Source organism: Oryx dammah, unplaced genomic scaffold (assembly GCF_014754425.2).
Source record: "Oryx dammah isolate SB20612 unplaced genomic scaffold, SCBI_Odam_1.1 HiC_scaffold_24, whole genome shotgun sequence".
Taxonomy (NCBI): domain Eukaryota; kingdom Metazoa; phylum Chordata; class Mammalia; order Artiodactyla; family Bovidae; genus Oryx; species Oryx dammah.
The window spans coordinates 41,916,327-41,941,317 of NW_024070208.1; the positions used below are offsets into that span (position 1 = coordinate 41,916,327).

The 24,991-nt window shown below is 40.2% G+C and overlaps 1 non-coding gene across 1 annotated transcript; it reads right to left on the reverse strand.

Moving 5' to 3' along the window:
* Positions 1-17,083: 17,083 nt before the first annotated feature.
* Positions 17,084-17,155, reverse strand: TRNAC-GCA. The gene has a single exon. It is a non-coding gene; the product is annotated as a tRNA-Cys (tRNA).
* Between the last annotated feature and the right edge of the window lie 7,836 nt (positions 17,156-24,991).

Consider the following 24,991-nt stretch of genomic DNA (forward strand, 5'->3'; position numbering starts at 1 on the left):
GGTGGATGCTCAGGAAATGCCAGGGGGAACTCCTGAAGTCTGATCATCACGGCCTTGCGTATGTCAGCTTCCTCCCTCATGACCTTGTCACGGGTGGGATTCCTCATGCTGGCTCCCGACAGCCTTGACTAGACGGACGTTTGTTGGGAAAGTAATATCTCTGCTTTTCAATATGCTCTCTAGGTTGGTCATAACTTTTCTTCCCAGGAGTAAGCGTCTTTTAATTTCATAGCTGCAGTCACCATCTGCAGTGATTTTGGAGCCCCAAAAGATCAAAAGTCTGACACTGTTTCCACTGTTTACCCATCTATTTCCCATGAAGGGATGGGACCAGATCCCATGATCTTCGTTTTCTGAATGTTGAGCTTTAAGCCAACTTCTTCACTCTCCACTTTCACTTTCATCAAGAGGCTTTTTAGTTCCTCTTCACTTTCTGCCATAAAGGTGGTGTCATCTGCCTAACTGAGGTTATTGATATTTCTCCTGGCAGTCTTGATTCCAGCCTGTGCTTCTTCCAGCCCAGCGTTTCTCATGATGTACTCTGCATATAAGGTAAATAAGCAGGGTGACAATAAACAGCCTTGACGTACTCCTTTTCCTATTTGGAACCAGTCTGTTGTTCCATACCCACTTGTAACTGTTGCTTCCTGACCTGCATACAGGTTTCTCAAGAGGCAGGTCAGGTGGTCTGGTATTCCCATCTCTTTCAGAATTTTCCACTGTTTATTGTGATCCACACAGTCAAAGGCTTTGGCATAATCAATACAGCAGTAATATATGTTTTTCTGAAACTCTCTTGCTTTTTTGATGATCCAGCACATGTTGGTAACTTGATCTCTGGTTCGTTTGCCTTTTCTGAAACCAGCTTGAACATCTGGAAGTTCACGGGTCACGTATTGCTGAAGCCTATCTTGGAGAATTTTGAGCATTACTTTACCAACGTGTGAAATGAGTTCTATGTGTTCGAGATCTAGGAGATGTTTAATATTGTGGAAACTTTTAAAAGCCTCCAGTATCCATATTCCAGTTCCTTCTTTTAGCTTAGAATCCTTCATCTTTTCTCATAAGTGGCCAGCTATAGTCTCATTCTTGGAGAAGGCAATGGCATCCCACTCCAGTACTTTTGCCTGGAAAATCCCATGGACAGAGAAGCCTGGTAGGCTGCAGTCCATGGGGTCGCTAGAGTCAGACACAACTGAGCAACTTCACTTTCACTTTTCACTTTCATCTTTAAGACTATTTTTTACATCCTAGACACTCACTTCCTTCCTTCATTCCTTTAGATGGTACTTCGATCATTTGCTGAGATACAGTGATATCTGGAGAAATTGCAAAATCCTTATGTTATAAATGACAGAGCTGCTCTACCAATCCTGACCACTTTTTTCTACATCAAGAGTAGAGAAGCTACAGACTTCTTTATAAAAACAGTGTTATTGGAACATGGTAAGGCTCATTAATTCATTTACTATCTACTGTTACTTTTAAGCTACAACAGCAGAGTTGAGCAGCAACAAGAAACTATGTCCTTTACTACAAACTTTGTTGGATTATGAATTAGATTGTTAAATTAAAAGAAATGCATTATGCAAACCATTATATACTAAATATCTTTCTGTAATAGATTAGCTTTACCCAAACTCAAACAATTACTCTAACTGAAAAAAAAACTTTCTTATCCGATAGTTTCTAAGGGACCAATTTCCAAAATGAAAAGGAATGAAAGATAATTAAATTCAAGTTAAAAAAAATTCTATGAAGGCTAAAAGACTTAGCTTTTCATTTGCTAAGTTGTGTCTGACTCTTTGCAACTCCATGGACTGCAGCACTTCAGGCTTCTTTGTACATCACCATTTCCAGGAGCTTGCTCAAACTCATGTCCCATGAGTCGTTGATGCCATCCACCCATCTCATTCTCTATTGTCCCTTTCTCCTCATGCCTTCAACCTTACACAACAGCAGGATCATTTTTAATGAGTGGTCTATTCACATCAGGTGGCCAAAGTATTCGAGCTTCAGCTTCAGCATCAGTCTGTCCAGTGAATATTCAGGACTGGTTTTCTTTAGGATTCATTTGTTAGATCTCCTTGCAGTCCAAAGACTCTCAAGTCTTCTGTAACACTACAGTTCAGAAACACCAGTTCTTCAGCACCTAGCCTTCTTTATGGTCCAACTCTCATGTCCATACATGACAACAGGAAAAAACATAGCTTTGACTATATGGACTTTTGTTGGCAAATGATGTCTGCTTTTTAATATGCTGTCTAGGTTGGCCATAGTTTTTCTTCCAAGGAGCAAGTGTCTTTTAATTTCATGGCTGCAGTCACCATCTGCAGTGATTTTGGAGCTCAAGAAAATAAAGTCTGTCACTGTTTCCATTGTTTTCCCATCTATTTGCCATGAAGTGATGGGACTGGATGCCTTGATTTTAGTTTTTATAATGTTGAGTTTTAAGCCAGCTTTTCACTCTCCTCTTTCACTTTCATCAAGAGACTCTTTAGTTCCTCTTTGCTTTCTGCCATAACGGTGGTGTCATCTGCATATCTGAGGTTATTGATATTCTCCTGGTAATCTTGATTTCAACTTGTGCTTCACTTAGCCTGGAATTTCACATGATATACTCTGCATATATATTAAATATGCAGGGTAATGGTATACAGCTTTGACATACTCCTTTCCAAATTTGGAACGAGTCTGCTGTTCCACGTCAGGTTCTCACTGTTACTTCTCGACTTCCAGGCAGGTTTTATAGGTAAGGTAGTCTAGTGTTCACATTTCTTGAAGAATTTTTTCATATTTTGCCATGATCCACACAGTCAATGCCTTTAGCGTAGTCAATTAAGCAGAAGTAGATGTTTTCCTGGAATTCTCTTGCTTTTTCTAAAATCCACTAGATGTTGACAATTTGATTTGTGGTTCCTCTGCCTTTTCTAAACCCAGCTTGAATATCTGGGAGTTCTTGTTTCACTTCTTGTTGAAGCCTAGCTTGAAGGATTTTAAACATTACCTTGATAGCATGTGAGATGAGTGCAGCAGTGTGATAATTTAAACATTCTTCAACATTGCTCTTCTTTGGACTTGAAATGAAAACTGACCTTTTCCAGTCTTGTGGCTACTGCTGAGTTTTCAAATTTTGCTGGCATAATGTTTGTGGCACTTTAACAACATCATCTTTTTAAGATTTGAAATAGCTTAGCTGGAATTCCATCACCTGCACTAGCTTTGTTCATAGTGCGCTTCCTAAGGTCCACTTGGAAGACTGGATGCCATGAAAACTACTGATTGTTAAATATCAATCAATGCCAGAAAATGACATTATATAAAAGTTTTTTTTTTTTTTTTAATGCTGGATACTAGCACTGTGAAAAAATTGTCTCATGGAATTTGTTCGCCCAAGTAAAAGAAAGTGAAAATCTTTTGAATCCAAGCTTTGAAATACTCCAAGAATGTAATATTGTCTAGTATCAAAATTAGTTCAAAGCAGAAAAATTAAAGACAATAGTAGCAAAAGAGGTGCATTGGTAAACAGTGTGTTAGAGTTTCTTGAAATTAAAGAGGAATGCTAAAAACTATTTCCAGAAAATGAGCTTACTATAGAGTAGGACTTCAGTGAATTTCTGCTTGTGGTTTAGGTGGGTTGTAAGACAGAAAGGCTATCTCTCACTAAGTTTTATTATACATAAAATTGTAGTTTCTATTATGTGACTTTGGTGATTTAAAAGTCTTATTGGATGCTGAATTCTACAATTCCAATCCAGTTAGAACTATTTCTGTAAAATAAATATACTGTTAAGTGAATCATAAATGCTAACACCATTGATTTCAGGGGAAAAAAAAAATTAAGTTCTTTCTAGAAACAATTGTTTGTCAAAGAAGTTGTGATCCATAAAGGTTTATGCCTCTTTCAATGCCTGTTTTCTTCAGATGGAAGTTATCTTGAAGAATTTTAGGTTTATTTATTTCTTAAAATAACAGAGCAGCAGTACACTGGTTGTAGTGGCTTCAGAGCCTACATTGGAAGCTAGAGCAAGTGGGATGGGAGCTTTAGACAGCATCAGAGGGTGACGAGTGTGCCTATGAAGGAACAGAACTATGGATGATGGAGCCATGAAAGATATCCATCTTGCTGGTGAAGCTCATTCAGATGAGTGTTTCATTGCTGGAAACTGATCAGACTTACAGAATTTAATTCAAAGGAAGAAGACCGTATTTCAAGGGAACTGATCTTTGATTCAGTTCTAAGGTAGAAAGTAGGGAAAAAACATGTTTTAGGTAGCTATCACAAATTAGCACAGAATGAGGCAGGGGGCTTTTAAACAACAGAAAATTGTTTCTCCAAGTTTTAGAAGCTGGAAGTCTGAAATCAGGGTACCTGTGTGGTCAAGGGAGAATCTCCTTGATCACAGACTTCTCTCTGTGTCCTCACCTGGCTAAAGGCAAGGAGTCCCTGTGGAATCTTTTATGTGTGCTGTGTGTGCTCAGTCACATCCAACTCTTTGCAGTCCCATGGACTATAGACCATCAGGTCGTTTGTCCGTGGACTTTTCCAGGCAAGAATGCTGGAGTAGGTGTCATTTCCTTCTCCAGGGGATCTTCCCAACCAAGGGATTGAACCCAAAACTTTGGTTTCTCTTATAGTGGCAGGCAGATTTTTTATCAATCCACGACCTGGGAAACCCACAGTCTCTTATATTAGAGCACTAACCCCATCCATAAGGGCTCCACTTTAAGAGCTAATCACCACTCTACAGCAGCCCCCCTCCTAATACCATCACATAGGATACCATATTTTCAACTTATGAATTTTGGGGAAACACAAACATTCAGACTATCAGTTCAGTCGCTCAGTCATGTTTGACACTTTGTGACTGCATGAATCGAAGCACACCAGGCCTCCCTGTTCATTACCAACTCCCGGAGTTCACTCAAACTCACATCCATCGAGTTGGTGATGCCATCCAGTCATCTCATCCTCTGTCGTCCCCTTTTCCTCCTGTCCCCAATCCCTCCCAGCATCAGAGTCTTTTCCAATGAGTCAACTCTTCGCATGAGGTAGCCAAAGTACTGGAGTTTCAGCTTTAGTATCATTTCTTCGAAAGAACACCCAGGTCTGATCTCCTTCAGAATGGACTGGTTGGATCTCCTTGCAGTCAAAGGGACTCTCAAGAGTCTTCTCCAACACCACAGTTCAAAAGCATCAATTCTTTGGTGCTCAGCCTTCTTCACAGTCCAACTCTCACATCCATAAATGACCACTGGAAAAATCATAGCCTGACTAGATGGACCTTTGTAGGCAAAGTAATGTCTCTGCTTTTGAATATGCTGTCTAGGATGGTCATAACTTTCCTACCAAAGAATAAGCATTTTTTTTTAAATTTCATGGCTGCACTCATCATCATAGCAGAATGCCAATTCAAAGATGAAGTGACTAAGAAGAAATGTGTATCACCCATGAACCCTGCACACACAATTCAAAATGCACACATAGACAGCAGTGTTTCTCAGAAGTCATAATGACTTCCCCAGTACTGAAGGTCTACAAGATGCCTGGGCTACTTGCTCCATTGCAGATAGATGTTATCATTCCAAAAGACACAGAACTCTCTCAGAACAATCTAGCTAAGAAGCAGCCAATTGGAATCCTAAAGACATTAGTTACATATACTTTAAAGAGATTCAGAAAGACTGTCCTAAATTCAATCAAATAAAGCAGACACTCATAGAAGCTCCTGCCTTCTATAAAATGAAATCCATCCTAGACTAATGCAAGCAACAGCCATTCAAAGCTCAAGTATGTTCTAGTAGAGATGCTGTATCTTCTTGTTCTCAGAAACTGTCTTTGAATTTAGATTTAATTAATATTGGAATAAATGACAAGTTTCAATATTTATCTTGACAAATATAGTACAGCTCACATTAAATAGTCATTTGAATCTCACCAATAAAAAAATCTACTGTAAGTCTCTCACTGTGTCTACAGCTGGTGCCATCCATACCCGTCCACCTTTACCCTCCACCAACCCCACCCATCACAAATCTTCCTTCACTCATAAATTCTTACTCCAATTCCCCCAACTCTTCAGATTTCCAGGAGACACAAAACCTACTTGTTTTAGTCAAAATGGTGTCATCTATGAGAACCAGCAAGATATACTTGTAGGACTTCTCTGGAAAATGTAACTCTGGGTTACGTTCCACTAAGGCTGTCCAATGTCTTTATAAGAAAATCATTCAATATCTCACATAAATTCTAAAAAGAAATCTAAAAATAAGAAAAAGGACCAACTAAATAAGAAAAAAGTTTCCAACATGATTTTGAAACTATTGAAGAAAAGAGGAAGACATTAAAAGAAAAAAAAAGGAGGGAGTTATCAAGCTAAGTGACTACGATCTAAATTTCAAAGAAGGAATTAAAGAGAGTTCTTGGCATCTTCATCCAAAATTGATCTTCCAAAGTATTGATGGAATATATTGCTATCATCTTCCATGAGCAATGCCAGTATTACAATGAAGACTTCAATGCTTATTTTGATGAATGTAGGACCTTGAAAGCCAGGACAGAGGCTGTAGCTAGAATATTTATTAAACTGGGTGCACAAGGGAAGCACCTTTCTCAAGTTCAAAATAATATCAAAATGTTCATGAAGAAATCTTACAAACCAACAAAAAGAACAAGCATTCTAGTCACAATTATGGTAGAAAAAACTGCCACTATCTTCTATAACAAGGCAGTTCACATTAAAATAAAAATAGATTAATTTCACCAATGGCAAGCAGAGTCATAGCAAGAGAACTGTTCTACTCCCAGAAGAGGTGATTATGTTTAAACTTATTTAATATTTTAGCAAAGCAAGCAAACCATCAAAATTCATGTCTTTCAAGATATTATTTTACAAATATGTTGACAGAAGTATTCTTTTATGTTTAAACAACTTTTGCAATGAAAATATCAGCTCATTCTTCTTTTATTGTTTGCACAAAGAAAATCACAGAAATCATCTATGCAAAATAATTAAAATAAGATACACTGAGAAAAACACTTTAGAGATTACTCAAAATGTAATCTACTAAGGAAATAGTTCAACTGAAAATAGCACAGGCCACATTTATAAAACATAAATTCTTCACTAACAAGATTGTATAGTAATTTAGATCCGGGGGGGTGGGTGCATCAATAGATATATATAAGCATAAAAATGTTCATATTTTCACATTTAGACTGATTCATAATAAGATTGACAATATCCTTGCCAAGGTACAATAGTAACTAATACTGGAATCAGTTGTTAGTGCATAGCCTAACAATAATCTAAGGAATTAATTTCTACTATCAGAACATTTGCAAGAAAATATTTTTATCCATTTTCTTGAAACATGATTTTCCTTCCTGGTCTAAATTATCTCACCACTAATGTATATTTTTTAGTGAGATCTAGTATCCCTTGGTTGAAACTGCCCTCATTTCCTAGGTTCTTCAAAGCCTGTTTTATTCTGCCAAAACACCTGGAACTCTTTAATTAACTTTAGCTTCTCCTCAAGACACTATGCTCACTAAGCATTGTGCTTCTTACATGTGCTAATTTGTACTCAAAATTTAGTGATAAGTGATAAGTTATAGGGATATGTTTTTATGGAATGTATGAATGAAAGTCATACTACTTTGCAGTTAATAATATTAACATTTGCAATAGTATATTATTATGAATATATTTGTATATGCTATGTAAAATGATATTTAGCCACATATTTTTGTATATAACTATATTGATCACATTCAGAAAACTAAATCATGGCATCTGCTCCCATCACTTCATGGGAAATAGATGGGAAACAGTGGAAACAGTGTCAGACTTTTTTCTTTTTTTTGGGGGGGGTCTCCAAAATCACTGCATATGGTGATTGCAGCCAAGAAATTAAAAGACACTTATTCCTTGGAAGGAAAGTTATGATCAACCTAGATGGCATATTCAAAACAGAGACATTACTTTGCCAACAAAGATGCATCTAGTCAAGGCTATGGTTTTTCCAGTGGTCATGTATGGATGTGAGAGTTGGACTGTGAAGAAAGCTGAGCACCAAAGAATTGATGGTTTTGAACTGTGGTGTTGGAGAAGACTTTTGAGAGTCCCCTGGACGGCAGGGAGATCCAACCAGTCCATATGGATGGAGAAATATACCATGTTCATGGATCGGAAGAATCAATATAGTGAAAATGAGTATACTACCCTAAGCAATTTACAAATTCAATGCAATCCCTATCAAGCTACCAGCAATATTTTTCACAGAACTAGAACAAATAATTTCAAGATTTGTATGGAAATACAAAAAACCTTGAATAGCCAAAGCAATCTTGAGAAAGAAGAATGGAACTGGAGGAATCAACTTGCCTGACTTCAGGCTCTACTACAAAGCCACAGTCATCAAGACAGTATGGTATTGGCACAAAGACAGAAATATAGATCAATGGAACAAAATAGAAAGCCCAGAGATAAATCCACACACATATGGACACCTTATTTTTGACAAAGGAGGCAAGAATATACAATTGAGTAAAGACAATCTCTTTAACAAGTGGTGCTGGGAAAACTGGTCAACCACTTGTAAAAGAATGAAACTAGATCACTTTCTAACACCACACACAAAGATAAACTCAAAATGGATTAAAGATCTAAATGTAAGGCCAGAAACTATAAAACTCCTAGAGGAGAACATAGGTAAAACACTCTCCAACATAAACCACAGCAGGATCCTCTATGATCCACCTCCCAGAATTCTGGAAATAAAAGCAAAAATAAACAAATGGGACCTAATTAAAATTAAAAGCTTCTGTACAACAAAGGAAAAATAAGCAAAGTGAAAAGACAGCCTTCTGAATGGGAGAAAATAATAGCAAAGGAAGCAACTGACAAACAACTAATCTCAAAAATATACAAGCAACTCCTGCAGCTCAATTCCAGAAAAATAAACGACCCAATCAAAAAATGGGCCAAAGAACTAAATAGACATTTCTCCAAAGAAGACATACGGATGGCTAACAAACACATGAAAAGATGCTCAACATCACTCATTATTAGAGAAATGCAAATCAAAACCACAATGAGGTACCACTTCACACCAGTCAGAATGTCTGTGATCCAAAAATCTGCAAGCAATAAATGCTGGAGAGGGTGTGGAGAGAAGGGAACCCTCCTACACTGTTGGTGGGAATGCAAACTAGTACAGCCACTATGGAGAACAGTGTGGAGATTCCTTAAAAAACTGGAAATAGAACTGCCTTATGACCCAGCAATCCCACTGCTGGGCATACACACTGAGGAAACCAGAATTGAAAGAGACACATGTACCCCAATGTTCATCACAGCACTGTTTATAATAGCCAGGACATGGAAACAACCTAGATGTCCATCAGCAGATGAATGGATAAGAAAGCTGTGGTACATATACACAATGGAGTATTACTCAGCCATTAAAAAGAATACATTTGAATCCGTTCTGATGAGATGGATGAAACTGGAGCCGATTATACAGAGTGAAGTAAGCCAGAAAGAAAAACATCAATACAGTATACTAACACATATGTGGGGCCCTAAATGGGAAACCTTAAAAAAGAAAGGCTAGCTTTGCGGCTTAGAGCTAAGATGGCGCCTGGCGGGAGAGATGAGGGTGCAGCCTAAGTTGTCTGTCAAAACTCTTGATTGGTTTTCCTGATTTCTGTGCACGTAGACAGGGCGTGATCACCATAGACTCCTGTTATAATGATGGCACATGATGATTTGACCTTTAATGTGATTGGTGCAACTATGGAAAGTCCCTCACAAACCCCTCCCTGCTTACCTTTATAAACCAAGAGCTTACAACAATAAACCAGAACTGCTTAGATGGAACCCTTGTCGCATCTGATTGTCTGTCGCTCGCCGAGGGGCTGGGTTGGCGGACAGCAGGCTCACCTCTCCTCGGGACCCCTCGGCTTTGCTGAGGGAAGTTCCACTGCCTCTCTTTCTGCGGAGCACCCCCCGCACACATATATATGGAATTTAGAAAGATGGCAATGATGACCCTGTATGCAGGACAGCAAAAAAGACACAGATGTGTATAGCGGACTTTTGGACTCAGAGGGAGAAGTAAAGGGTGAGATGATTTGGGAGAATGGCATTGAAACATGTATAATATCATCTAAGAATCGAATTGCCAGTCTATGTCTGATGCAGGATACGGCATGCTTGGGGCTGGTACACGGGGATGACCCAGAGAGATGTTGTCGGGAGTGGGGTGGGAAGGGGGTTCATGTATGGGAACGCATGTATACCCATGGTGGATTCATGTCAATGTATGGCAAAACCAATACAGAATTGTAAAGTAAAATAAAAAATAAAAAATTAAATTAAATTAAATTAAATTAAAATAAAGGAGATCAGTCCTGGGTGTACTTTGGAAGGAATGATGTTAAAGCTGAAACTCCAGTACTTTGGCCACCTTGTGCAAAGAGTTGACACGTTGGAAAAGACTGATGCTCGGAAGGATTGGGGGAAGGAGGAGAGTGGGACAACAGAGGATGAGATGGCTGGATGGCATCACGGACTCGATGGATGTGAGTTTGAGTGAACTCTGGGAGTTGGTGATGGACAGGGAGGCCTGGTGTGCTGCAATTCATGGGGTCACAAAGAGTCGGACACGACTGAGATACTGAACTGAACTGAACTTATACTGATCACAATAAACTGTGGAAAATTCTGAAAGAGATGGAACACCAGACAACCTGACCTGCCTCTTGAGAAACCTATATGCAGGTCAGGAAGCAACAGTTAGAACTGGACATGGAATAACATACTAGTTCCAAGTAGGAAAAGGAGTATGTCGAAGCTGTATATTGTCACCATGCTTATTAACTTATATGCAGAGTACATCATGGAAACTCTGGACTGGAAGAAACACAAGCTGGAATCAAGATTGCTGGGAGAAATATCAATAACCTCAGATATGCAGATGACACCACCCTTATGGGAGAAAATGAAGAGGAGCTAAAGAGCCTCTTGATGAAAATGAAAGAACATAGTTGAAAGGTTGGCTTAAAGCTCAACATTCAGAAAATGAAGATCATGGCATCTGGTCCCATCACTTCATGGGAAGTAGATGGGGAAACAGTGGAAATAGTGTCAGACTTTATTCTTTTGTGCTTCAAAATCACTGCAGATGGTGATTGCAGCCATGAAATTAAAAGACGCTTAATCCTTGGAAGGAAAGTTATGACCAACTAGATAACATATTAAAAAGCAGAGACATTACTTTGCCAACAAATGTCCATCTATTCAAAGCTATAGTTTTTCCGGTGGTCATGTATGGATGTGAGAGTTGGACTTTGAAGAAAGCTGAGCGCCAAAGAATTGATGCTTTTGAACTGTGGTGTTGTGGAAGACTCTTGAGAGTCCCTTGGACTGCAGGAGATCCAACCAGTCCATTCTAAAGGAGATCAGTCCTGGGTGTTCATTGGAAGGACAGATGCTGGAGTTGAATCTCCAATACTTTGGCTATCTCATGTGAAGAGTTGACTCATTGGGAAAGACTCTGATGCTGGGAGGAATTGGGGGCAGGAGGAGAAGTGGTTGACAGAGGATGAGCTGGATGGATGGCATCACCAACTCGATGGACATGAGTTTGTGTGAACTCCAGGAGTTCATGATGGACAGGCAGGCCTGGCATGCTGCTGTTCATGAGGTTGCAGAGAGTCACACAAAACTGAGCGACTGAACTGAACTGAACTGATGTTTATATTCCATTTTTTAGATATCTAATCTGTTCTGGCAAGATTTCTTCATAATCCATTGCTTTGGAATTTTATAAGAACCACTGAATGATTCTTTTGGTAAAGAGAGCCTTGGAATCTGGAGACATCTCCATAGGAAAATGACTTTTCCTACACTTAAGATATATTAGCCAATTTTTGAAAGCCAGTAGAAAATAAAAGAAATATTAATGAATCAAGTTTTTTCAGATGGTTTAATTTCTTTGTACAACAGTGCATATTATCATAGAGCTGTTTGTATAGCTTAGAAAACTTCTAACTAAAGGATTATTAAATGGCATATTACTTCATGAAAATTATTCAATATCAATTTTTTAAAATGGAAACTAATATAAATACTTTAGAAAAAGATATCTTGCATACATGATATAACTACATTATAGGCATAATGAATGCCTGGGGTTGAAATGAAACTTCAGCTGTTTCTCAGAGTATGACAGAAGAAACTGGAAAAAAGTGTGATGTATAATTTGTACATTTAATTTCCTAAAAGTTGGAACAAAATTTACCTTCGAGGCTACCTTAAACTTTGTTCTGGGAAAGAATAACAGGATGCCATTTATTAATATAAAAAGGAAACTAAAAAAAAAAAAATCATTGTTAATGAAAAATTTGTTTAAAGAAGTCATTTTTCTGCATAGACTATAAAATATTGTTACATTAGTAGTTTCATTTCTACAACTTTTTTTGAAAAACATTTGTTTTAAAATAGAGATTAAAACAATAATATGCTTGTATGTGTGCATATATATATATATATTTCCATAGTTCAGATTTTTGAAAACTGAAAGTATAGACGCCTGATGATTGGCATAAGATCTGAAAACTCTATCTTTCTTTCACTTTTTACTGAAGAGAAGGAAAATGAACTAAAATGCACTGGGTGCAGCTGAAAGAAGACATGATTTACATGGCCCACGGGGGCTGCTATTTCAAGTAATTCAGACCTTGGCAAACACTGAAAGTTGTTTATGATGTTCTTGTCTTTTGAAGGGGGTAAAAGAAAAACCACACTCTTCAGGAATGAGGGAAAGATCTCATGCTGGGTGTAGGATAGAAAATGGAAGATATTTTCATCTCCCAAAAAGTCAGAGTTGTACGCGCACCAGCAAAGAATGACTTCATGTAGCTCAGGAGGGTGAGCAATAGCACAGGCAGAAGCCAGTGTCGGGGAGAAGAATCTCGGAGCATAAGCGCTTCCGTTACTGCTGTGAGAAAACCTATGCTAGAATACATGGTCATTTTCTTAAACATCTTAGAAATGTATTTAGAGTAATAACTTTCCAGTAATTAAGTGATGTATCACTGAGAGTTTAGAATTTAAAAGTCATACTGCAATGAGACCTTAGTGGACTGGTAAGGCCAACGACCAAGGTATTAACAAATATGTTTCATCTTGGCATTAATGGAACACTTCATCTAAGAAATATCTCTTTTCATTACAGAGTCTAACTCTGTTTTTCCATTTGTGTTCCAGAAATGATTTATAAATTGAGGTCACTATACTGACTAAAATAGAAACAGCTATGTGAGTATCATAGTGGTCTAGGTAAAAACCTATACAAATAAGGATTGTCAGGTAAAATACAGGACGTTCAGTAAGAAAAAAAAAAAAAAAGGTGTTAATATGCCCTCCATAACATGGCATGGGATATACGACACTTTATATATTTAAAAAACAATTACATGAGATTTATCTGAAATTAAAATTTAATTGAGTATCTTATATTTACATTTAATAAATCTGGCAACCCTGACAAGAACACCTAAGTTATATTCCAGTTATAGAAGACACTGTCTCCCAAATGTTTTCACGACACAACCTACAGAAAATGAGCTATGTGCAGTCAAGTTTGACAAATGGGGAGAGGGTACTTGTATATAGAGGTAACAAGCCTGGGCTCCAGCTATTGCATATACACCAGAAACACATCATGGTTGACTGTCCATGGTGAGAGAGTCTGTTCTCCTGGATATATAATCACTGAAGAAAAGATATCTGACTTGTTTTATGTATATTTATTACTTCAGTTACATTCACAAATGTCAATTCCTGAGAAATACTGTAGTCTATATATTTCAAATATTTTCTCTCATTGCCTCATGAAAAACTTAGGGAGGCATTTTAATAAATAGAGTTAGATTTTTGTAATCAGATTGATTCAAGTTTAAATTTTAATTCTTCCACTTTGCAACTCTGTGATTTGTGGAAATTATTTTTGTTTAGAAACCTGTTTCTAACCAATTTTGATCTGTTTCCTTAACTTAAAATGTATATAAGTTGCCTAAACTGGGACTAATATCAAAGTATTTGTAACATCACAAGTGAAAAGCATAATATGTCACTCAGCATTAAAAGATAGCTTCACCAAATAATGTGAAATGGCTTTGTATGTAGTTGTCTTTAAAGATTTTGTACCAACGTAGAGTGATTCCATTCCTGATGCTGGGCAATGAAAGTAGATTAGGACTCTCAGTTCAGATAAATACATTTTTATATATTTCCTGAAGGCTATGGATTCTCTAAAGTCTTCACTGAATTAAAGGAATTTCCCAGATCTACCTATTTGAGCAATATTGTACTACTGCTTTACTGAAGATACTTTGTGGTAATGATATTTGCCTTCAATGAGAGTTGATTTAAGAAGTTTTACCAATGTAAATTAAATTAAATTCAAGAATGCTTTAACAAATCACATTTATTACTTAAACATTGTTCTTTTTATAAGGACTTTTGGGGGAGATTATCTATTTCCTTATCTACTTATGGTGGATGCTGATTGTTAATTGGCCCATGAAATATCTATTCCCATTTTATGCTAAGAGCATCCCAATTTGGGGGACGTTATCTCTCCTTGCTGATGTTCATTCCAAATGGGACTACAAATGAAGCAACCATATTATATTCAAAGTGAAGTGTGGACACACAATCTATGAGAGCTGGACATTCTCTTGTGCAATTTTGAATCTTGAGCAGGGTGTAGGTTGGAATTTGTATCAGAGAATTTAAAATAAGGTAAGGCTAAAATATATAAAGATTTGTCTTTATGACAATGAAAGAAGTCTGGAGATAGAAAACTGGGCCTGATATGGTGGTTCTATAGATCCCAGGAACCAGATTCCTTCTCTTTTTTTATGTCCTCACCAAAGGTCTTTCATTCTCAAGGTTGATTCAGCATGGTATACAGATACTGCTCCAAGCATCCATTTGCATCTCATGTAGTATGAATGAAAAAGATCAGAAGGACAAAATGTGTATACTAGGTAGCTAAGACAGAATCTTTTAAGGAGTTTTCCAAAATTTCCATTGTACTACTTCCACTGTCATTGAAGCTGAAGAAGGTCACCTGCCATATCAGTAAGCAAAGGATATTGCAGTCATGGAGCCATTAGCCACTGCAGCTGCCCCTGAGTATTCACCCCGAGGGGATTCAGGGTGTTAGATAGAATAGAAAAAAGGAGTCCAGAATGGTGGTGGCTAAAAGACAAAGAAAGAAAAAGCCTACAAAAACAGAACAAAGGAAGATCCAAGGACCAGAGTGAGAACCTCAGAGGAAGCAAGTAGCCTTCCTTGCCAGTCCAGTTTACATAGGGCAGGCTCAGAGGGAGAAGAAAAAACATAAAAACAGGAGCCAAAATTAAGCCAGGCTTCTATTCTCTTCATCTCTTTGGGTCTTCCTGCCCTTATTCCTTGAGGATGTATTTTCCTTTGCTTGACAAATAAAACTGAGCTGTAACACTGGTCTGTCTGTCACTTCAAATTTTTCCTGTGGTGAGACAGAACCGAGGAAATTACACACTCTCCCGACATCTCTTGTGCCGTTTCTCGGATTTAACCTGGTTGAAACAACCTCAGCTCAGTCACTGTGAGGCAGAGACCAAACACAGCAGAAGCCCAACTCAGCAAAACCTCCCATAGTGAAAGCTGAACGTGAAGAAAACCCAGTGCACTGGAAGCGACAAGAAGCCCAGCGAGCTGGAAACTGGGACAACGAAAACAAACTCAGCTGAAGGCTCATGCGGCTTAGTCTCAGATTCCAGAAAACCTCTCGTTGGAGTAGGAAGTCCTCACTCCTATGGCTGGAAGGATGTGTGGCTAACAAAATCTTAATTCCCTCACAATCTCTCATTTCTTGTTTCCTTAAAGCCCCTGTGAACAAGCAAGTGGCAGTAGGTTCAATTGAGAGACTCTGGAGAGTCTACACCCCAGTGTGTCCCAAAGGCTAGACTATCTTCTGTGCTCTAGTAGCTGTTGCCCAAGAGGGTAAGGGTTCTTCTGTCCTTAATCTCCTTAGTGCCATGGATCAGGCCAATGAAAACTGTGAGCACAGATCAGGTATTTAGCAGATTTTCTGGCAGGTTATGAAGGGAATTCCTCAGCATGCTTTTCCCACTGCTTTTTCCTCCCTTTCTTCATCTCCTCTCTCCATCTATGCCACTACTTATGAAGCATTGAGCATGTCATCATCTTTCCATTTCTGAAAGTTGTGTTTGAAACAGTTTACCTAACATCGAGACTTGAACCTGTATGTCAAGGACTCTGTGCTATGCTTATTCACTGAGTCATATCACTGAGTCATATCACTGAGTCATATCACTGAGTCATATCACTGGGACTTGAGCCACGGCCAAAGCCCATGGTGCCTGGCTTGGGGACCTGATGAAGCTCAGGCTCTTTATATCTCATTGCAAAAAATTCAGTGAAAGACAGTTAGCAATGGCAACCGACTCCAGTATTCTTGCCTGGAAAATCCCATGGGTGGAGGAGCCTGGTAGGCTGCAGTCCATGAGGTCACAAAGAATCAGTCACGACTGAGCAACTTCACTTTCACTTTTCACTTTCATGCATTGGAGGAGGAAATGGCAACCCACTCCAGTATTCTTGCCTGGAGAATTCCAGGGATGGGGTAGCCTGGTGGGCTGCTGTCTATGGGGCACACAGAGTTGGACATGACTGAAGTAACTTACCAGCAGCAGCAGAAGCAGAGAGAAGCACACTCCGCAGGGTGTAGACCATCACAGAGGGCAAGTGCCATGGAATGTGGTGTGGTTAGTTTTCACTGGCTGGGTGATTTCATATGCTAATGAGTGGAAGGATTATTCCAACAATTGGGGAACCATCCACTCCTTGATCTTTTGGTAGTAGTTGTGGTAGTAGTTTGTTGCTCAGACGTGTCTGACTCTTTGCGACCCCATGGACTGTAGCCTACCAGGCTCCTCCCTCCATGGGATTCTCTGGGCAAGAGTATTGGAATGAGTTGCCATTTCCTTCTCCAGGGAATCTTCCCTACCCAGGGATTGAACCTGGGTCTCCCGCATTGCAGGCAGACGCTTTAACCTCTGAGCCACCAGGGAAGCCTTTTGGTCTTTTGGTAGTGCCTTGGAACTGACAAGGTGCCTCTGGGTGTGTCACTTAGCTTGCAGATTGAGGATCAAGGTTTAGTTGACTTTGACTTGTCATCTTGGACCCATTTGATTTTAATCAGTTTATGTTATCTCCTTGGGCTATTCCATTCTTTCAAAATTTGTGCCCTGCCCCCCTTTCCCTCCTGTTTCATGCTCTTTCCCTGAGCCCTGCCTGGGCCCACATTGTTGCCTCTACAATCATCTGGAGGGATAACCAGAAAATAGCTGGCCCCTATTAGCTGGGGAAGGAAACACTGTATAGTATCCAATCCCTCTAGATATTCAGGCCTTCATCTTCCATGTTTCCTACAACATGTGAAACAATAGAATCTCTCAGTGGAACCACTAGGGTGGGTGACAGGCACACAATGCCTGCTAGGAGTTCATTTGTTGGTGGCATCTCTTCAAGGGAAATTGGGCTTTCAGGAATAATGTCTGCCACTTTGGGAGTTAGCCTTGCACGGCCAAACCCTTGGCACCTTTCTCCTAAAGTTACAAACATATTCCGGAGTCAAATCTTACCCCTAACAAGACCAGATAACCCACTACTTTGTCATTACTTCTATTACCTAAAGTGGGTCTATGACAATGAAACGTCTACCTTTGGAAACACCCTAAACTGCTCTTATGGAGGGAAGAAATTAGTGACTTACATTCCCTCAGAAATAAGAGAATAAAGCTTTGACTTTATCACCAGGTTCCCAGTCTCAGGGCAGAGGCTTAGGTTGTTTTACATCGTGGTATCTATTCCCATCTATAGTGGACAAACCAGCAATGAGTTAAGATTAAAACCCCTTAATCCTACCCAGCATTGGTCAAGCTGGAGACCTTGGAGACACCCAATCCCAGTCTAGAGATCACAGGAGGTTGATCTGCCTAGGCATCTGGTCCTCAGAAGTTTGCCATAGGCCCGGGTTCATAGGCCTCAATCTGCTCAGGGATCCACCAGTTCAGGAGTCCCAGGAGATCAACATGCCTTGACATGCCCAGGGACCCAATTCTCTGAAGGCTGACCTTCCTTGACCTGCCTGGGGATTCAGTCTGCAGGAGGTTGTCACATCTCAGCCTGCCTGGGGATATGCACCCTGACAAGGAGATGCTTGGCTCTCAGTTGCAACAGTACTGAGTAGGATAAGCTTCAAAAAGACTTATGCCTAAGGAAGTCTACCCATAAAATAGGAGTCCTATTAGGTCTTTCTTCATTTTTTTTCTTTTCCTCCCTGTCATCACTGTCTTTCAGATAGGAAATAACCAATCCACTTCCAGACAGATGCTCTTGAGATGCATCCTTGATAAGTGGAAGCTGTTCAGTCCTCTAATTCTAAGGAGAAGTCACTTAAAATTATTTTGTGCCACAGTGTGGCCATGATGTCCTCTTGGTGACAAGGAACACTGGCCGAGGATGGGCCAGTGTTACAATACCATCCTGCATCTAGACTTATTCTGCAAAAGACAAAGGAAATGAACAGAGATCCCCTATGTCCAAATTTTATTCCCCTTAAGAGATATGAAGGAACTATCTTAAATATGGGATTGCTGTATGCCCTAAAAGCCCCAAATTTAGGTTGCCACCTAAATTTGCCACCATTTACTAGGCAAATGGTGTTAGGCACAGACAACCAAGAGAAGGATGCCCTCCTTGAAGGTTCACTTCCCATGGCTCTCAAGTTGCCTGGTACTCTCTCTTTGTATCCAAGCATGCTCCTCTATCCGGAAGCACCCCCTCCACAAAAGCCAACTCGAGTATGTTCCTTAGTTGAAACTGGAGGAGAATTTAGACTAACCTGGGTTAATAGGCCCTTCTCTCTCTTAGAACTAAGACAGATCAAACAAGACTTGGGAAGTTATACAGATGATCCAGGCAAATAGATAGATGCATTCCAACACATTACTTTGGTCTTTGACTTGACGTGGAAGGACATCATGGCTACATTTAGTCAACCTTTATCTGACCCTGAGTATGCAAGGGTCTTAAAGGAAGCCCAAAGTATGCTACAGGGCTTCACATATCAAGCGATAAATACCCAGTGTGGAAAACTGCAGCCCCCTCCTCATATCTTAACTGGAATTATAATAAACCTGAGTACATCTAGGAAAAGGATCATTTTCTGATATATCTAAAGGCAGGACTAAAAGCAGCAAAGCAAAAAGTAATCAGCTATGCCCGGGTATCAGCAATAAATCAGGAGGCCAGTGAAAACCCCATTTGCCTTTATGGAAAGGCTAAATGAGGCCCTCCAAAAGTTTACCAATCTGAACTAAGACTCTGATGAGGGACAGGTGATTTTAAAGGACAAATTCCTGCCCCAGTTACATCAGACATCAGGATAAAGTTACAACAGCTATAGCAGCAGGACCCTGCTGCCTCTTTAGATGAGATGGTCCAGAAAGCCACCAATACTTTTTATAACAGAGAACAGGAGAGGGAAGCCAAGGCCCAGGAAAGGGAGAAAAGGAAGGAGACAAGGCATGCCCAGATGCTAGCTGCCCTTCAGGGAAGCCCTATGGTGAGTTCTTGAAGGAGAGTTATGAGACAAATGCCTAATCTGTAGGCAGGCAGGACATTGGGCCAAAGAGTATACAAACCGTGGCAAGTCTTCTAAAATGGCTTGCTACAAATGCCCTAATTGGGACATTGGGTAGCAGCCTGCCCTTGGGACATAACAGCCTCAAGTCAAGTGCCAAGCCTTCCCTCACTATGGCTCAACAGGACTGAAGTGGCCTGCTCAAGCCAGCCTGCCTATCACAGATAACCATCACAGGGCTGGAGCCAAGGATACAACTGGATGTGGCAAGTAAGTCCAAGAATTTCTTGGTTGACAAAGAGGCTAACCTCTATGTCCTGACTTCTAGAGCCTTCTACTCCCAAAACTGTACCATTTTGGCTGTTACAGAAAAAACAGTTAAAAAAAGATTCACATGAACACTTCTTTGTTGCTGGGATGGACAAATATTTTCCCACCAGTTTCTGGTGGCCCCTGAGTGTCCTATTCCCTTACTGGGGAGAGATCCTTCCCTGCCTTCAAATTCTTGCAGCTATTGCAGTCCTGATAGAAGATGCTTTAAAACTCTCTCTTTGGAGCAAACTGTTTTTATCAGCCACCAAGTGAAACAACTCTTGAATGGGAGAGGCCATTTATTAATGTCTGATCAAAGGATCCTCAGATATCAAATAGTGTTGATGGAAAATCCAGGCCTAACTATATCCCCTTATGAATTTCTTAACCCAGTTACCCTTCTGCCTAACCCCTGAAGGCTTTCTCTACTTTCACTTTTGCCTAGAAACTTTGGACCACTGGACAAAACCCCAAGAGGGATTGTCAGAAGATCCTCTAACGAATCCTGTGGAAATCTGGTGCACTGATGGAAAAAGCTTTGTTTAGGAAGAAAAAAAAAAAAAAAAAAAAGAGCTGGATATTCAGTAGTCTCCAATTTTGAGACCATAGAGGCTAAGCCTTTGTCACCAGTTACTTCTACCCAGTTCCCTGAGCTCATAGCCCTGATTTGAGATTTAGAGCTGGGAAAAGGGGAAAAGAGTGGCCATTTACACTGACTCCAAGTATGCCTTTCTGGTGCTACACGCACATGCTGCTATTTGGAAAGAAAGAGGCCACTTGACCACCTAAGTGTCCCCAATCAAATATGATGATCAAATTCTTAGGCTTTTAGAGGCAGTTCCCAATCCATTTCTCCACTGAGGTTTCAGTCTGCCACTGTAAGTTCAGTTCAGTTGCTCTGTCGTGTCCAACTCTTTGCGACCCCATGAATCATAACACACCAGGCCTCCCCGTCCATCACCATCTCCCGGAGTTCACTTAGACTCACATCCATCGAGTCCGTGACGCCATCCAGCCATCTCATCCTCTGTCGTCCCCTTCTCCTCCTGCCCCCAATCCCTCCCAGAATCAGTCTTTTCCAATAAGTCAACTCTTCACATGAGGTGGCCAAAGAACTGGAGCTTCAGTTTTAGCATCATATTTTCCAAAGAAATCCTAGTGTTGATCTCCTTCAGAATTGACTGGTTGGACCTTGTCACAGTCCAAGGGATTCTAAAGAGTCTTCTCCAACACCACAGTTCAAAAGCATCAATTTTTCGGCTTTCAGCCTTCTTCACAGTCCAACTCTCACATCCATACATGACCACAGGAAAAACCATAGCCTTGACTAGACAGACCTTAGTCGGCAAAGTAATGTCTCTGCTTTTGAATATGCTATCTAGGTTGGTCATAACTTTTCTTCCAAGGAGTAAGCGTCTTTTAATTTCATGGCTGCAGTCACCATCTGCAGTGATTTGGAGCCCAAAAAAATAAAGTCTGACATTGTTTCTACTGTTCCCCATCTATTTCCCATGAAGTGATGGGACCAGATGCCATGGTCTTCGTTTTCTGAATGTTGAGCTTTAAACCAACTTTTTCACTCTCCTCTTTCACTTTCTTCAAGAGGCTTTTTAGCTCCTCTTCACTTTCTGCCATAAAGGTGGTGTCATCTGCATATCTGAGGTTATTGATATTTCTCCCAGCTATCTTGATTCCAGCTTGTGTTTCTTCCAGACCAGCGTTTTTCATGATGTACTCTGCATATAAGTTAAATAAGCAAGGTGACAATATACAGCCTTGACGTACTCCTTTTCCTATTTGGAACCAGTCTGTTGTTCCATGTCCAGTTCTAACTGTTGCTTCCTGACCTGCATACAGATTTCTCAAGAGGCAGGTCTGGTGGTCTGGTATTCCCATCTCTCTCAGAATTTTCCACAGTTTATTGGGATTCACACAGTCAAAGGATTTGGCATAGGCAATAAAGCAGAAATAGATGTTTTTCTGGAACTCTCTTGCTTTTTCCATGATCCAGCGGATGTTGACAATTTGATCTCTGGTTCCTCTGCCTTTTCTAAAACCAGCTTGAACATCAGGGAGTTCACGGTTCACGTATAGCTGAAGCCTGGCTTGGAGAATTTTGAGCATTACTTTACTAGCATGTGAGATAAGTGCAATTGTGTGGTAGTTTGAGCATTCTTTGGCATTGCCTTTCTTTGGAATTGGAATGAAAACTGACCTTTTCCAGTCCTGTGGCCCCTGCTGAGTTTTCCAAATTTGCTGGCATATTGAGTGCAGCACTTTCACAGCATCATCTTTCAGGATTTGAGACAGCTCAACTGGAATGCCATCACTTCCACTAGCTTTGATCGTAGTGATGCTTTCTAAGGCCCACTTGACTTCACATTCCCAGACGTCTGGGTCTACATTAGTGATCACATCATCGTGATTTTCTGGATCGTGAAGAACTTTTTTGTACAGTTCTTCCATGTATTTTTGCCACCTCTTCTTAATATCTTCTGCTTCTGTTACTTCCCTACCATTTCTGTCCTTTATTGAGCCCATCTTTGCATGAAATGTTCCCTTGATATCTCTAATTTTCTTGAAGAGATCTCTAGTCTTTCCCATTCTGTTGTTTTCCTCTATTTCTTTGCAGTGATCGCTGAGGAAGGCTTTCTTATCTCTTCTTGCTATTCTTTGGAACTCTGCATTCAGATGCTTATATCTTTCCTGTTCTCCTTTGTTTTTCACTTCTCTTCTTTTCACAGCTATTTGTAAGGCCTCCCCAGACAGCCATTTTGCTTTTTTGCATTTCTTTTCCATGGGGATGGTCTTGATCCCTGTCTCCTGTACAAGGTCACGAACCTCATTCCATGGTTCATCAGGCACTCTATCTATCAGATCTAGGCCCTTAAATCTATTTCTCACTTCCACTGTATGATCATAAGGGATTTGATTTAGGCCATACCTGAATGGTCTAGCTGTTTTTCCTACTTTCTTCAATTTGAGTCTGAATTTGATAATAAGGAGTTCATGATCTGAGCCACAGTCAGCTCCTAGTCTTGTTTTTGTTGACTGTATAGTACTTCTCCATCTTTGGCTGCAAATAATATAATTAATCTGATTTTGGTATTGACCATCTGGTGATGTCCATGTGTAGAGTCTTCTCTTGTTTTGTTGGAAAAGAGTGTTTGCTATGACTAGTGCCAAAAATGGAGCACAGAATTGGCACGAGGGAACCATGCAGCCGGTCAGGCAGCTAAGACAGCAGCACTACAGAACAATGACCTAATAGGGGTTGCCACCTTAGTTCCACAGACTAATTTGCCAGAAATTCCTTCATATACTGAAGGTGAGACTCTTTAAGCTAAGAGAAGGGTTTTCAAGAAAATTATGTGGGGTGGTTCCAAAAGGTGGGAATCCTTTTTCTACCTGGGAACCACTAGTGGAATTTGGTTAGCTTCTTACATGCTACCAATCATTTCAGGAAGAAGGCCCTCCTAAGATTACTAAAAAGGTCCTTCAAAGGGACAGGCCTCCAAATGACTATAAGACAAAGGGACAGGCCTCCAAATGACTATAAGACAATTAGGTCTCTTCTTGTCCTGCTTGCCAATTAAACAACCCCCAGGGAGCTTGATGGGACTTCCCTGGTGGCTCAGATGGTAAAGCGTCTGTCTAAAATGCGGGACACCTAGGTTCGAGCCCTGGGTTGGAAAAATCCCCTGAAGAAGGAAATGGCAATCCACTCCAGTATTATTGCCTAGAAAATCCCATGGACAGAGGAGCCTGGTAGGCCCCAGTCTATGAGGTCGCAAAGAGTCGGACACGACTGAGTGACTTCACTTCACTTCACTTCACTTCACTTCAAGGAGCTTGAAGACCACACTGGCCCAGCACAGTTAATGAAGTGGTACCTACCCAGGAGAGGACTGGTAGATCTGGGACTTCACCCAGATGACAGTTCCTGAAGGGCATTTTAGTCATTCAGAAGGGCATGTTAGTCATAATATATATATTCACAGGATGGATTGAAGGCTTTCACACCCAGACTAAGAAGGCAGAGGAGGTGGTAAAAAAAACTCCTCCATGAAATCATCCTGAGATTTGTTCTGCCCAGGTCATTACAAACTGTCAATGGGACATCATTTACTTCTAAAGTCACCCAAGGGCTTTCTAAAGCATTGGGCATTACCTATTATCTCCATTGTGCTTGGAGGTCTCAGTCTTCAGGAAAAGTAGAAAGAGTCAACCAATTCTTAAAATCAGCAATAAAAAAGATAACCCAGGATAAATTTCTGGCGTGGAAGGAGGCTTTACCAATAGCTCTTCTCTACACCCATATTTCCCCTAAGGAACAGCTTGATCTTAGTCCTTATGAGATGCTATATGGGAGACCTTCTGTTTATTTCAATGACCTCTTCCTAGATCCAGAGGCTCACACACTCTGGTCTTATACCATGTCTAATGGGCAATTCCAACAGCATATATGCATGTGGGTGTAAACCAGGATTCAAAAGATTCTAAAAAGCCACCACTATATGCTCAAGGGACTCAAGTCTTAATTAAAATCTGGAAAGATGGGTCCCCAAAGGATAAACACCAGCCCACATGGAAGGTGTCTGCAATACTTGCTACCCCCAAAGCAGTAAAGGTACCAGGACATGACTCCTGGATTCACTACTAATGAGTAAAGCCATGGAAGAAAACAGAAGAGGACACTCAATACACCTGTGAGACCTGGGAATTCTCAGATACCTAATCAGGACTACAAATGAGTGTCATTCTAATTAACACTACCAAAATTAAGTTTCTGGGGAAAAGATTTTTCAGGATAGCTCTAAAGAGCCAACACAGCTGAGCAGGGATTGGACTCTAAAATAGACAGGAGATAGACCTCCTGATCCCTGAAAAAGGAGGAACTTGAGCCATCTTGAATGAGACATGTTGTTTCTGGGTAAATGCCTCCATC